Genomic DNA, 15,201 nt, shown 5'->3' with positions numbered 1-15,201 from the left:
GATACCCGCGTGATCCTAAATTTTTTTTAGTGACATTTGAGAAGAGAAGAGTCAAAACTCTACGTCAGGATGCCTCACCAGAGCGACGAAGGGACTGAGGAGTAAAAAGAATCCTACTCTCCGATATATATATATATATATATATATATATATATATATATATATAATCCTAAAAGACTCAAAACATTTTTCTAGACTCAATAATGCCAGCGATTCGATCAAGCAGGGGGCTCCTAAGTCGGGGAAGGCTCTGATTACCAACTTGTAACACCCACGACGCGGCTATATCTCCCACATGTTGGAGCACGACTTAGATGCATAACCACATTGTAGGCATGTCGCAAGAGGGGTAATCTTTACACATCCCATGTACTGAATAAGAAAGAGGTACAGAGTTGGCTTACAATTCGCCACTTCACACAAAACATAAATATAGCATTACATCATCCAGATACAATCAAGGTCCAAATATGGAACCAAAATAAAGACAACCCAAAATGCAAAAGATCCCCGATCGCCCCAACTGGGCTCCACTACTGATCATCTGGAAAGGAAAATGTAGTAATGTCCTGAGTCCTCATCGAACTCCCACTTGAGTTCAGTCGCATCCCCTGGAATGGTATCATCGGCACCTGCATCTAGTTTTGGAAGTAATCTGTGAGTCACGGGGACTCAGCAATCTCACACCCTCGCGATCAAGACTATTTAAGCTTATGGGTAGGTAAAAGGTAGTGAGGTGGAGCTGCAGCAAGCACTAGCATATATGGTGGCTAACATACGCAAATGAGAGTGAGAAGAGAAGGCAAAGCACGGTTGAGAAGCTACAAAGATCAAGAAGTGATCCTAGAACTACTTACGTTCAAGCATAACACAAGCATAACAAGTTTAGTGTCAAGTTTTCTACAATCGGACATTAAAAAATTCCCATGTGCTCATAACCGCGAGCACGGCTTTCGAAAGTTCAAAACCCTGCAGGGGTGTCCCAACTTAGCCCATCACAAGCTCTCATGGTCAACGAAGGATATTCCTTCTCCCAGGACGACCCGATTAGACTCGGAATCCCGGTTACAAGACATCTCGACAATGGTAAAACAAGACCAGCAAAGCCGCCCGATGTGCCGACATATCCTGATTGAAGTCGCACGTATCTCATTCTCAGGGCACACCGGATGAGACATCCTACGAGTAAAACCAACCCTCAAGTTGCCCCGAGGTGGCCCCGCAGTCTACTCGTTTTGGACCAACACTCAGAGGAGCACTAGCCCGGGGGGGGGTTTAAAATAAAGATGACCCTCGGGCTCGCGAAAACCCAAGGGAAGGTTATAGGTTGTTAGGAAAATGTAAAACCAAGGTTGGACCTTGCTGGAGGAGTTTTATTCAAGGCGAACTGTCAAGGGGTTCCCATTATAACCCAACCGCGTAAGGAACGCAAAATCAAGGAACCTAACACCGGTATGACGGAAACTAGGGCGGCCAGAGTGGAACAAAACACCAGGCATAAGGCCGAGCCTTCCACCCTTTACCAAGTGTATAGATGCATTAAAATAAGCAAGATATAATAATGATATCCCAACAATAAACATGTTCCAACAAGGAACAAACTCCAATCTTCACCTGCAACTAGCAACGCTATAAGAGGGGCTGAGCAAAGCGGTAACATAGCCAAACAACGGTTTGCTAGGACAAGGTGGGTTAGAGGTTTGACATGGCAATATGGGAGGCATGATAAAACATGTGGTAGGTATCGAGGCATAGGCATAGCAATAGAGCGAGCAACTAGCAAGCAAAGATAGAAGTGATTTCGAGGGTATGGTCATCTTGCCTGCAAAGTTCTCCGAGTTGACGTAAGCTTGATCCTCGTAAGCGTACTCAACGGGTTCCTCGATCACGTACTCGTCTCCCGGCTCTACCCAAGGCAAGAACACAAGCAAAGGCAAACACAATCAACCACGGTGCAATGCGCAAGCAACATGATGCAAAAACATGGCATGATATGCGGGATGTCATATGCAATGCATATGCGTGCTCCGGAAGGAAAAGATTGAACCAGGCCTCAACTTGGAAAACCAAGTTTGCCTCTGGAAAGATGAGTTGATTTCGGTCGAAATTGATATAAACATCACCGGAATCGGATGCACGGTTTGCAAATGGCAAGCAAAACAACAATGGCACAATTCTGCGATTAACAACACGATGCCATCTAGAATGCAACAAGAAACTAAGCTACTGCACTCTAACATAGCAAAAAAGCACATGGAAGTGATCCACTCAAGATGCTTGACAAAAGATGAACACTGATCTACGGCTAAATCACACAAGAGCGGGTTCAAACAAGCATGGCAAAAGTGCAAAAGATAACAGCATCACAGACTTAGTGGAAATAACATGACATGATTTAACATCAGGAAGCAATGTTTAGAGCAAGATAACAACATGCTAGAGGAACATATCCTGGCAAAGCAAAGCATGGCATGAAACTACTCAAAGCACATTACAAAAGTCCCTTACTGACCATAAGCCAAAAGGGATCAGAAAATATGATGGCACCCATGTAAACATAGCAAGTTCGTTAACAGATTCAGACTTAGCAGAAAACTGGACATGTCAAAAACAGAGTTACGTAGGCATGTTTGCGAGCTCGATGCACTCACCACAAGGCATCGCATGACAAACTAAGCATACACCCAGCAAGAAGACATGTTCAAGAAGCTAACCAAGGCAAGAACCATTTGATAACATGCAAGGATCAACTACAACAACCTTGGCAAAATTGAATAACATGTAAACAATCTGTCAGGAACATTTATAGCAAAAGTAGAGCAAAATTGAGTCATGCTAGGTTACTCCATAAGTGCAAACAAAGACATGGATGGATAGAACATAACAATATCTCAAAATCATCCTTACTGAACATGCTCAAAAGAGGCATGGATCACTCTGTAGCAACAGGAATACATGGCATAAAAATAACATCAGGGAAATGACTTGGAAGAATTCTAAGTCCCTGAAATCAGCAACATCACGAGAGCTACATTGCATGTTTGTGCTAGTCACCACATTGATCACAAAAATACATGGCAAACACCCCTGTAAAGATGGCATGGCATAGCCCAAAACGCATGTAGGGCTCAAGTTCATAGGAGGCACACATTAATCATGGCAAAAATGACAAAAGTCCATAATCTATTAAGAAACAAAAACTAATGTTTTATAGCACTCTTGCAACAGCATTTTAAGCATCAAGATGGACTCAAACAAGCATGGTTCAATGGAACGCAATGAAGAGCACATCTAGATGAACAAATTGATATAACACACGCGCAAAACAGAGCTACGGATGATGAGATATGGCCTGATGAACATAGCTAAAAAAATATGCAGAAAAAGGACTTAGGCAAAAATCGACCTAGGGTTTCTCAGATCTGGCGCGCGAAAAAAGGACCGTCGCCGTTCTCGACGGAGTAGGAGGGTTCGCCGGAGGAAGGGGAAGTAGAATCCGGCCGGGGCGGCGAAGCTCGCCGGAGGGGGCGCGGGGCCGAAGCGGGCGCGGCGTCACGCGGCGCGTCGCCAGGGCGGCGCGGCGCGGGGTCGGCGAGGCTCGCTGACGTCGACGGCGGCCGGCGATGGCGGCTGCGGCGGCGAGGAGCACCGGCGAAGGGGCGGCAGAGCGGAGCCGGGCGGCAGGGCGAGGCGCGGGGCGGCGATGGGCGGGGCGGGCCTGCGGGCTCGCCGGGCCGCGGCGGCGGGTGGCGGCGAAGGTGCCACGTGGCGCGACGGGAGTGGCTGAGGGCGGCGGCGCGATTTCGTCCGGCGTCGCCCGGACATGTCCGGCGGCGTGGAGGGGAATTTTTAGGGTTTCGTCTGCGATTTTGAACGGGGAGGCCTATTTATAGCTAGAGGGGGGCTAGGTGAGTCCAAATGGAGTGCGGTTTTCGGCCACGTGATCATGATCGAATGACCGAGAGGATGGAGGGGGTTTAGCTGGGTTTTGGGCCACTTTGGAGGGGTGTTGGGCTGCAACACACACGAGGCCTTTACGGTTCCTCGGTTAACCGTTGGGGTATCAAACGAACTCCAAATGGCACGAAACTTGACAGGCGGTCTACCGGTAGTGTACCAAGGCCACTTGGCAAGTCTCGGTCCAATCCAAGAACGCTTAACACCCGCACACGAAAAGAGGCAAAAGGGGGCGCCGGAGGACGTAGGAGTGCCGGAATGCAAAACGGACAACGGGGAAAATGCTCGGATGCATGAGACGAACATGTATGCAAATGCGATGCACATGATGACATGATATGAGATGCATGACAAGGACAAAAACCAAAATGAAGACAAAAACCAACCACGAGGGAATATCGTAACTTAGTGCTAAAAATGGCAAGAGTTGGAATACAAATATGGCAAGTTACATACGTGGCATTAAATGCTCCCCGGCAACAGCGCCAGAAAAAGGTCTTGATAACCCACAAGTATAGGGGATCGCAACTGTTTTCGAGGGTAGAGTATTCAACCCAAATTTATAGATTTGACACAAGGGGAGCCAAAGAATATTTGAAGGTATTAGCAGCTGAGTTGTCAATCCAACCACACATGCAGATTAATTATTTGCAGCATAGTGATCAGTAGCAAAGTAGTTGGATAATTTTGATAGTAGTGACAGCAGCAATAGTAACAGTAACAGTGATAGCAGTAGTTTTGTAGCAAGTGTAACAGTGATGATAGCAGTAGTAACTTAGCAGAAACAATATGGAAAAGTCCGTAGGCATTGGATCAGTGACTTGTTGGACGATATTCATCATGAGACACTTATAACCTAGGGAAATACAACACTAGCTCCAGTTCATCGATATAATGTAGGCATGTATTCCGTAAATAGTCATACATGCTTTATTAAAAGAACTTGCATGACATCTTTTGTCCTACCATCCCATGGCAGTGGGGTCCATATTGGAAACTAAGGGATATTAAGGCCTCCTTTTAATAGAGAACCGGAACAAATCAGTAACACATAGTGAATACATGAACTCAAACTACGGTCATCACCGGGAGTGGGCCCGGTTGTTATCACTCCGGGGTTGCCAGATCATAACAGTAGTAGGTGACTATAACTTGCAAGATCGGATCTAGAACATGGATATAATGGTGATAACATAAACGGTTCAGATCTAAAATCATGGCACTCGGGCCCAAAGTGACAAGCATTAAGCATGGCAAAGTCAGAGAAACATCAATCTAAGAACATAGTGTATACTAGGGATCAGGCCCTAACAAAACTAACTCGATTACATGACGAATCTCATCCAACTCCTCACCAACCAGTGAGCCTACGAAGGAATTACTCACTCCCGATGGGGAGCATCAATGAATTGGCGATGGAGAAGGGTTGGTGATGACGAAGAACAAAGATCCCCCTCTCCGGATCCCCAAACAGACTCCAGATCTGCCCTCCCAAGGAAGAACAGGACTTGGCAGCGGCTCCATCTCATGGATCACGATAATTCTTTCTCCCAGATTTTTCTGGAATTATGTGATTTTATAGCATCAGGGGGTTCATCAGCGGGGCCACCAGGTGGGTACGACCAACCTGGGCATGCCAGGAGAGGGGGGCGCACCCTGGTGGGTTCTGCCCACCCAAGGGCCCCTCTCTGGTGGGTCTTGGCTCCAGAAATTCTTATTATTGGTATAAAAAATCCTCGCAAAGTTCCGTTCCATTCCGAGAACTTCTATTTCTGCACAAAAACAACACCATGGTAGTTCTGCTGGAAACAGCATCAGTCCGGGGTTAGTTTCATTCAAATCATGCAAATTAGAGTCCAAAATAAGAGTAAAAGCGTGAGAAAAAGTAGATATGTTGGAGACGTATTAGTCATGTTGATGAGTAATTATGGTTTAGTAAGAATATTAATGTTAAGGTTTGTGATTCCCTGTGCAAGCACGAAAGTCAATAATTATGAAATGAAATTACATCCTACTTGCGGTGCATTATTCTGTGTTAGTTATGCTTAATGCTCGCTTATGAGATTTTTTGTTTCTTGTTTGGATGCTTCTCAATCTTTTGCTAGCCTTCACTTGCACTAAGTGGGACTAATACTTGTGCATCCAAAATCCTTGAACCCAGCTTTGCCATATGAGTCCACTATACCTACCTATATGCGGTATTTCCATGCCGTTCGAAGCAAATTTGTATGTGCATCTCTAATTTTCAAAATAAATTTCCTTTTTGTGTGCTCATACCGCTCATGAAATAGTAGGGGTGGCTGATATTTTTCCATGATAGATGTGTTATTCTCAAGATGAGTGTTTATTAACTTGTCATTGCACGAGAGTACAACAAAGGTATTAGGGATGCCCAGTCCCGAAATGAAAAATGAATTTACTTTATGTTGTCAAATAATAAATTCATTGGAAAGTGTTGGTATGGACGGTACCCGTGGATTCAGTTAGTCGTGGAATGTGAAAGTATGGTGGAAAAGGAATAAACTTTATTTTTTATTTGGGAACCACCTATGATATATCTAGCATGGAAATTATTGGGAACTACTCGATCATTTTCGTTGACAGGAAAAGCATGCCACCCAAAATGTTTTATCTCTATCTTTTTTGCTTTGAGCTCTCGCACCTCTAAAAATCCCTACTCCCCACTGCGAAGGGCCTTTATTTTTTACTTTATATGCAATTTTTTGAGTCTCCATCTTCTCTTATAAACACCAACTAAGGGGCACTATGATCATACTTGAGCATTGGGTATAGCTAATATGCGAGTGTGTTTCATGAATGGATCAATGATTGAGCATAATGGGCTAGGGATAACTTGCTTTAGTGTTGATATTTTGAAAGATATGGTTGCTTGTTGATATGCTTGAGTATTGAAATCTTCATGTCAAAACTAGACTATTGCTTTGAATCATATAAAAGTCCAAATGTCCATTCTACAAAAGAAAAGAATATGTGATGAACATGATAGGCATCATTCCACATCAAAAATTATGTTTTTATCATTTACCTACTCGAGGATGAGCAGGAATTGAGATGGGGATGTTGATACGTCTCCAACGTATCTATAATTTTGATTGACCCATCCTGTTATATTATCATTCTTGGATGTTTTACAATCATTTTATAGCAACTTTATATCATTTTTGGGACTAACCTATTGACATAGTGCCCAGTGCCAGTTGTTGTTTTTTTGCTTGTTTTTTACATCGCAGAAAATCAATACCAAACGGAGACCAAACGCAGCAAAACTTTTTGGAGATTTTTTCTGGACCAGAAGACGCATGATGTGACAAGGAAGTACCAAAGGGGGGCTCCGAGGGGACCACAACCCACCTGGGCATGCCTGGGGGCCTAGGCGCGGCCTGGTGGATTGTGCCCACCTCGGCCGCCTCCCGCACCGCCTCTTCGCTCTATAAATACCCCGAAAATCCAAAAATCCTAGGGGGTTCAACCAAACACAATTCCAGCTGCCGCAAGTTCCAGAAACACCAGATCCAATCTAGACACCATCACGGAGGGGTTCATCATCCTCATTGGTGCCTTTCCGATGATGCGTGCGTATTTCATTATAGACCTTCGGGTCCGTAGTTAGTAGCTAGATGGCTTCCTCTCTCTCTTTTGATTCTCAATACAATGGTCTCTGATACGTCTCTGTCGTATCTACTTTTCCTAACGTTTTTCCTCTTGTTTTGGACTCTAATTTTCATGATTTGAATGAAACTAACCCGGACCGACGCTATTTTCAGCAGAACTACCATGGTGTTGTTTTTGTGCAGATACAAAAGTTCTCGGATTGGAATGAAACTTTGCGAGGATCTTTTATTCAATAAATAAGAATTTTTGGAGTCAAGAACCATTGGAGGGGGGCACCTGGGTGGGCACAACCCACCAGCCCCCCCCCCCCCTCCAGGTGTGCCCAGGTGGGTGATGGCAGCTAGAACTACGTCGGTATTTCCCCGGAGAGAGGGATGATGTAGCACAACAATGAGAGAGTATTTCCCTCAATTATTAAACCAAGGTATCGAACCAGTAGGAGAACCAAGAAACACAATGTAAACAGCCCATGCACACAAATAACAACACCTCGCAACCCGACGAGTTAAAGGGGTTGTCAATCCCTTTCGGGTAACGGCGCCAGAAATTGCCGTGTGATGGGAGAAAGTTGTAAATATTGATAGATCGAACACCAAATAAAATAAATTGAAGCAAGCTATTTTTGGATTTTTGGTTTAATAGATCTGAAAATAAAAGCAAGCAAAATTAGATCGCAAAGGAAAATATATGAAAAATAAGACCCGGGGGCCTTAGGTTTCACTAGTGGCTTCTCTCGAGAAAAATAGCAAACGGTGGGTAAACAAATTATTGTTGGGAAATTGATGGAACATCAAATAATTATGACGATATCCAGGCAATGATCATTACATAGGCATCACGTCCAAGATTAGTAGACCAACTCCTGCCTGCATCTACTACTATTACTCCACACATCGACCGCTATCCAGCATGCATCTAGTGTATTAAGTTCATGGAAAATGGAGTAATGCAATAAGAATGATGACATGATGTAGACAAGATCCGTTTATCTATATGGCGGTAGATATAGATCTCATCTCTTTATCCTTAGTAGCAACAATACATATGTCTCAGTTCCCTTTCTGTCACTGGGATCAAGCACCATAAGATCGAACCCACTAACAGGAACCTCTTCCCATTGCGAGATAAATAGATCGAGTTGGCCAGACAAAATCCAAATATCAGAGAAGAAATACGAGGCTATAAGAGATCACGCATAAAAGAGATCAAAGAAACTCAAATACTTTCATGGATATAAAAACATAGATCTGATCATAAACTCGAAGTTCATCGATCCCAACAAACACACCGCAAAAGAGTTTCATCATATGGATCTCCAAGATACCATTGTATTGAGAATCAAGAGAGAGAGAGAGAGAGAGAGAGAGAGAGAGAGAGAGAGATGAAGCCATCTAGCTACTAACTACGTACCCGAAGGTCTATAAGGAACTACTCACGCATCATCATAGAGGCACCAATGGAAGTGGTGAACCCCTCCGTGATGGTGTTTAGATTGGATCTGGTGTTTCTGGACTCTGCGGCGGCTGGATGAATATTTCGTCGACTCCCTTGGGGTTTTGGGAATATCTGGGTATTCATATAGCAAAGAGGCGGTCCAGGGGGCACCCGAGGTGGGCACAACCCACCTAGGCGCGCCAGGGCCTCCTGGCGCGCCCTAGTGGGTTGTGCCCCCCTCGAGGCACCCCTAGGTGCAACCAGGGCCCATTGCCTTTCCTCTGGCCCATAAAAAATCATCATAAAGTTTCATGCCATTTGGACTCCGTTTGATATTGATTTCCAGCGATGTAAAAACATGAAAAAAAAACAGGAATTTGCACTAGGCACTATGTCAATAGGTTAGTACCAAAAAATGATATAAAATGACTATAAAATTATTATAAAACATCCAAGATTGATAATAAAACACCATGGAACAATAAAAAATTATAGATACGTTGGAGATGTATAAGTGAGTTGTCCCCACCTGGTGGCCCCGTAGGCCTCAACCTTGGTACTATAAAATCACATATTTGGAGGAAAAAATCAGGGAGAAAGAATTATCGCGTTTCACGAGATGGAGCCGTCGTCACCTCACGTTCTTCGTCGAGAGGCCAGATCTGGAGTCCTTTTAGGGCTCCGGAGAGGGGGATTTTTGATCTTCGTCATCACCAACCCTTCTCCATCACCAATTCCATGATGCTCCCCATCGGGAGTGAGTAAGTACTTCATAGGCTCGCTGGTCGGTGAGGAGTTGGATGAGATTCATCATGTAATTGAGTTAGTTTTGTTAGGTCTTGATCCCTAGTATCCATTATGTTCTGAGATTGATGTTGCTATGACTTTGCCATGCTTAATGCTTGTCACTTTGGGCCCGGGTGCCATGATTTTAGATCTGAACCATTTATGTTATCACCTTTATATCCATGTTTTAGATCCGATCTTGCAAGTTATAGTTACCTACTACGTGTTATGATCCGACAACCCCGGAGTGACAATAGTTGGGACACTTCTCGGTGATGACCGTAGTTTGAGGAGTTCATGTATTCACTATGTGTTAATGCTTTGTTCCGGTTCTCTATTAAAAGGAGGCCTTAATATGCCTTAGTTTCCAACAGGACCTCGCTGCCACGGGAGGGTAGGACATAAGATGTCATGCAAGTTCTTTCATAAGCGCGTATGACTATTTACGAAATACATGCCTACATTATGTTTATAAACTGGAGCTAGTGTCGTATCGCCCTAGGTTATGACTGTTATATGATGAATATCATCCAATGAATTCACCAATCCAATGCCAACAAATTTCTCTTATATTGTTTCTACTAAGCTACTATTGCTGCTGTTACTATTGCACTTACTACAAAATCATTTCTATCACTGTTACTGTTACTATTGTTGTTGCTACTACAATCAAAACTATCATACTACTTTGCTACTGATCACTTTGCTGTAGATAATTAATCTCTAGGTGTGTGGTCAAATTGACAACTCAGCTGCTAATACTTATTATATGGCTCCCCTTCTGTCGAATCAATAAATTTGGGCTGAATACTCTACCCTCAAAAACTATTGCGATCCCCTATACTTGTGGGTTATCAAGACATTTTTCTAGCGCCATTACCGGGGAGCATAGCTATATTTGTGGATTCACTTGGGATTATTATCAAATTATCACTATGAAGAATCTAAAGGATGCTAAGACAAAGATTTTTCCCTCCAAGACGAGGGGAGGTAAGGACTTGCCATCTAGCTCTGCACTTGATTCACCTTCTATTATAAGTAAACTTGCAACACCGCCACATACTATTAATCCTGATATGTTGCAAGTTATTGATGATGCTACTTCTGCTATGAATGATATTTATGATAATGCTAGTACCTTGTTTGATGATAATGTGCCACTAGTTGACTTTCTTGATGAACAACTTGCTAGAACTAAAGCTTTTGAGAATGCTGAAACTGATGAAATTGTTGAAACTAATGAAGAGCTTGAAACTGAAAATCTTGAAACACCTATTACAACTAGTTCTCCTAGATATGAATTGCCAAAGGTACCGGAAGATTATGTTTTGGATGAGGAGACAACTAGAGACATTCTTGCTTGTAATGATAGAGATGATCTGGAAAAATTATTATGCAAGTATAAAGAAGAATCTTTGAATGCTAGAATGAAGTGTGATCTTAAGTTTGCTACTTCACCTATCTTTGTTGATGATAAGGATTATGAATTCTCTGGCGACCCAGAGTTAATTACTTTGGTTGAACCTGATCCTTTCCATGGATATAAAACTGAAACTATTGTGGCACACCTTACTAAGTTGAATGGCATAGCCACTCTTCTTGCTCATGACGAGAAAATTCGCTACTATTATATTCTCAAATTATTCCCATTCTCATTAAAGGGTGATGCTAAGACTTGCTACAATACTCTTTCTCCTGGTTGTGTGCGTAGTCCCAAGGATATGATTTATTACTTCTCTGAAAAATATTTTCCTACTCATAAGAAACAAGCTGCCTTACAGGAAATATTTAACTTTGTGCAAATTGAAGAATAGGGTCTCCCACAAGCTTGGGGGAGGCTTCTCCAATTGCTTAATGCTTTGCCTGATCATCCTGTTAAGAAAAATCAAATACTTGATATCTTCTATAATGGACTAACCGATGCTTCTAGGGATTTCCTAGATAGTTGTGCTGGTTGTGTTTTCAGGGAACGAACTATTGGACATGCTGAAGAATTATTGAATAACATATTGAAAAATCATGATTATTGGACTCTTCCCAAACCACAACTCAAACCTACTCCGAAGAAGACGGGTATCTTATATCTCAGTCCTGAAGATATGCAAGAGGCAAAGAAATCTATGAAGGAAAAAGGTATTAAGGCCGAGGATGTAAAAAATTACGTACTATTGAAGAAATGCATGGTCTTAATACACCACCACCACCTAAGGTGGTAGAGGTAAATTATCTAATGAAATTCAATGACAATGACAATCCTCACAATATGCATCCTAGTCAATGCCTTTATGAGTTTGAGAATTACATTAGAAAACAAGATCACTTCAATGCAAAAATGTTATGAAACAATTGAAATACAATTCTAATATGATTGCTCGCTTGAGTGACTTGTTATTTAGAATCTCAAATTATGTTAGAGGTGTGGGAAAACATGCCTCTATGGTTCAAACTCAACTAGAACAAGTTGCTAAATCTCAAAGAGAATTGCTTGATGAAATGAACAATAATATAAGTGATTTTGCTGTGAGAGTAGTAACTAGTGGAGGTAAAATGACTCAGGAACCACTTTATCCTGAGGGATACCCAAAAAGAATTGAACAAGGCTCTCAAAGAGTTAACATTGATGCACCTAGTCCTTCTAAAAATAAAAGGAAGAAGTAAAATGACAGGACTTTGCATGCCTCTTGTGAACCTGAAGTTGAAAAACCTCCTGATGCTACTAATGATGTTTCTATTACTGATGCTGAAACTCAATCCGGTAGTGAACACTCACCTTCTGATAATGAAAAAGATAATGATGAGGTTCATGAAAATACTCAAATAAATAATAAAGAACTAGACAATGATGTTGATATAGAATGGCTGACAAATCAACAGCAATACCTATCGGTATTTGTGAGGATGTGCCCGTTGTTGTTGCTAATGTTACTATTTTGACTGACTTTGTTATACTTGAGATGCCCGAGAACAACAACATGTCGATTATCCTTGGTAGACCCTTCTTGAATACTGCACACGCTGTTATTGATTGCAATAAAAGCAAGGTCACTTTTCATATCATTGGTAATGAGCATACGGTGCACTTTCTGAAGAAACAATTCTAAGTGAATGGTATTAATGTCATTGAAAAATCTCCGACAATCACTATTGGAAGTTTTCAACTACCTCTACCTACCGTTAAAAACAAATATGAAATGCTTATTGCTGGGGACATTCATATCCCCGTTGAGGTAACTTAGTGATTTATGAAAGTTCTTCGGTTTCATGCTAATCGAAAGTGGTTGTTAATAAGACTTGATCAACCTTATTAATGGATCATTTTTAGAGGTATGAAGTTGATGAATTTAGTGAGCACTACCTTCTGTCCCTACCTTTTATTTTCTGTTTTTATTAGTTCAATAAAAATAAATGCCATGTTTTGTCTGTTTTCTGAATTTTCCATGCAATAAAAAATGACCCAAAAATAAAAGTTGTCAGAATGCCCTGAAAATGTAATATGATTTTTTCCTGAATATTTGAGAATTTTTGGTGCAAATAATATAATAAGGAGGTGCACCTGGTGGGCACAACCCACCTGGGCGCGCCAGGACCCCCAGGCACGCCCTGGTGGGTTGTGGTCCCCACGTGGGCCCCCTCACTTATCTCTTCATCCCACATCACCACCTACCTCCAGAAAAAATTCACCATTACTCTCTCTCTCTCGCTCTTGCTCTCTCTCTCTCTCTATCTCTCTCTCTCTCTCGTGTTCTTGCTCTCAAACCAGCGGATTTCGATCTCTTTGCTCGAAGCTCTGTTTCCGAAACTGTTTCGGGGGATTGTTGCTTGGTATGCGACTCCTCCGTTTGTCCAATTAGTTTTTGTTTGAGTGGTTTATATTTTGAATAATTAGCTACTCTTGGGTGCTGCTGTAGATGAGCTTGCATGTTGAATTCTTAGATTTCTAAGTAGTTTGAATGCTTGATATGGCCTCTATGCATCCCTATGAGTAGTTGCTATCAATCTTGTGAAGCTTTGTTAACAATTTTTTGTGACCCAAAATTTTTCAGAAAATCGTACACAAATATGATGTACCTCTTTGGAAGGAGTTCTTCGAGGACGAGGTCCTCGGAGGCATCTTCTACTAGCAGTTCGGCTCATCTGTCTTACGTTGAACCAAGTGAAAATTCTATACGAGATGTCACCACCAAATCATGTTTATGGCCATGCAACGATTATATGGTGTGTGTGTGGGCATTAAGGAAGAACTTGAGCAATATGTTCACAATGCCGAGCTCGGTCCCTACATTTCAGACAAGTGCAACCAATACCTCAACCTCACTGAATCATTTACAAAAGAATTTAAATTCCATCTTCATGAGTCTAGGGTGTCATTTGAAGTGTTGAAAACACACAAGTACAGGGGATCGTTTGTAGCCTTCTTCGATAAATAAGAGTGTCGAACCCAACGAGGAGCTAAAGATAGAACAAATATTCCCTCAAGTGATATCGACCATCGATACAACTCTACGCACACTTGACGTTGCTTTACCTAGAAGAAGTATGAAACTATTTTGCAAGAATAAAACTATGAGTAATTAGCGAGAATAAAACAACGAATAAATTGCAAGGTAATAAAAGTGTATAGCTTTTGTCAACACGAAAGTCATTTGTCCCTAGGCAATCGATAACAAGTACCGGTAATCATTGTTGTAATTCTATATGAGGGACAGGCATGAGCAAACATACTTTCTCTACTTGGATCATATGCACTTATGATTGGACCCATAGCAAGCATCTACAACTACTAAAGATCATTAAGGTCGTGAAACCCAACCATAATATTAAGTATCAAGTCCTCTTTATCCCATACACAACAACCCACCTACTCGGGGTTTAAGCTTCTGTCACTCTTGCAACTCACCATAAGAAAATCATGAACGTATTGCAGCACCCTACAGCGGGGACCCCTCACGTTTGCGCAAGACGGAGGGCACCGTAGGACAGCACCACATATAAAATATACAATCATACCAACCAAGATCAGAATTAACCCACAGGACCAAACGGATCTACTCAAACAACATAGGATGGCCAAATATCATTGGGAAATAATATATGGAGTTGAGAACCATGTTTAAGTAGATATTACAGCAGGGAGAAGGGAGGTTACACCGCTGCATAGAGGGGGAGAGAGTTGGTGTTGACGGTAGCAAGATTTCTGATGTAGATCGTCGTCATGATCCTTGCCCCGGCAGCACTCCGGTGCCACCGGGAGAGAGGGGGAGAGCCCCCTCCTCCTTCTTCTTCCTTGGCCTCCCCCTAGATGGGAGGACAGTTCCCCCTCTAGTCCATGGCCTCCATGGCGGCAGAGGGGTAGGAGCCCCTCTGAGATTGGATCTCCCTCTCTGTTCTCTT

This window comes from Triticum aestivum, chromosome 2A (genome assembly GCF_018294505.1).
Source record: "Triticum aestivum cultivar Chinese Spring chromosome 2A, IWGSC CS RefSeq v2.1, whole genome shotgun sequence".
NCBI classification, from domain to species: domain Eukaryota; kingdom Viridiplantae; phylum Streptophyta; class Magnoliopsida; order Poales; family Poaceae; genus Triticum; species Triticum aestivum.
Note: the sequence above shows the minus strand (reverse complement) of the source record.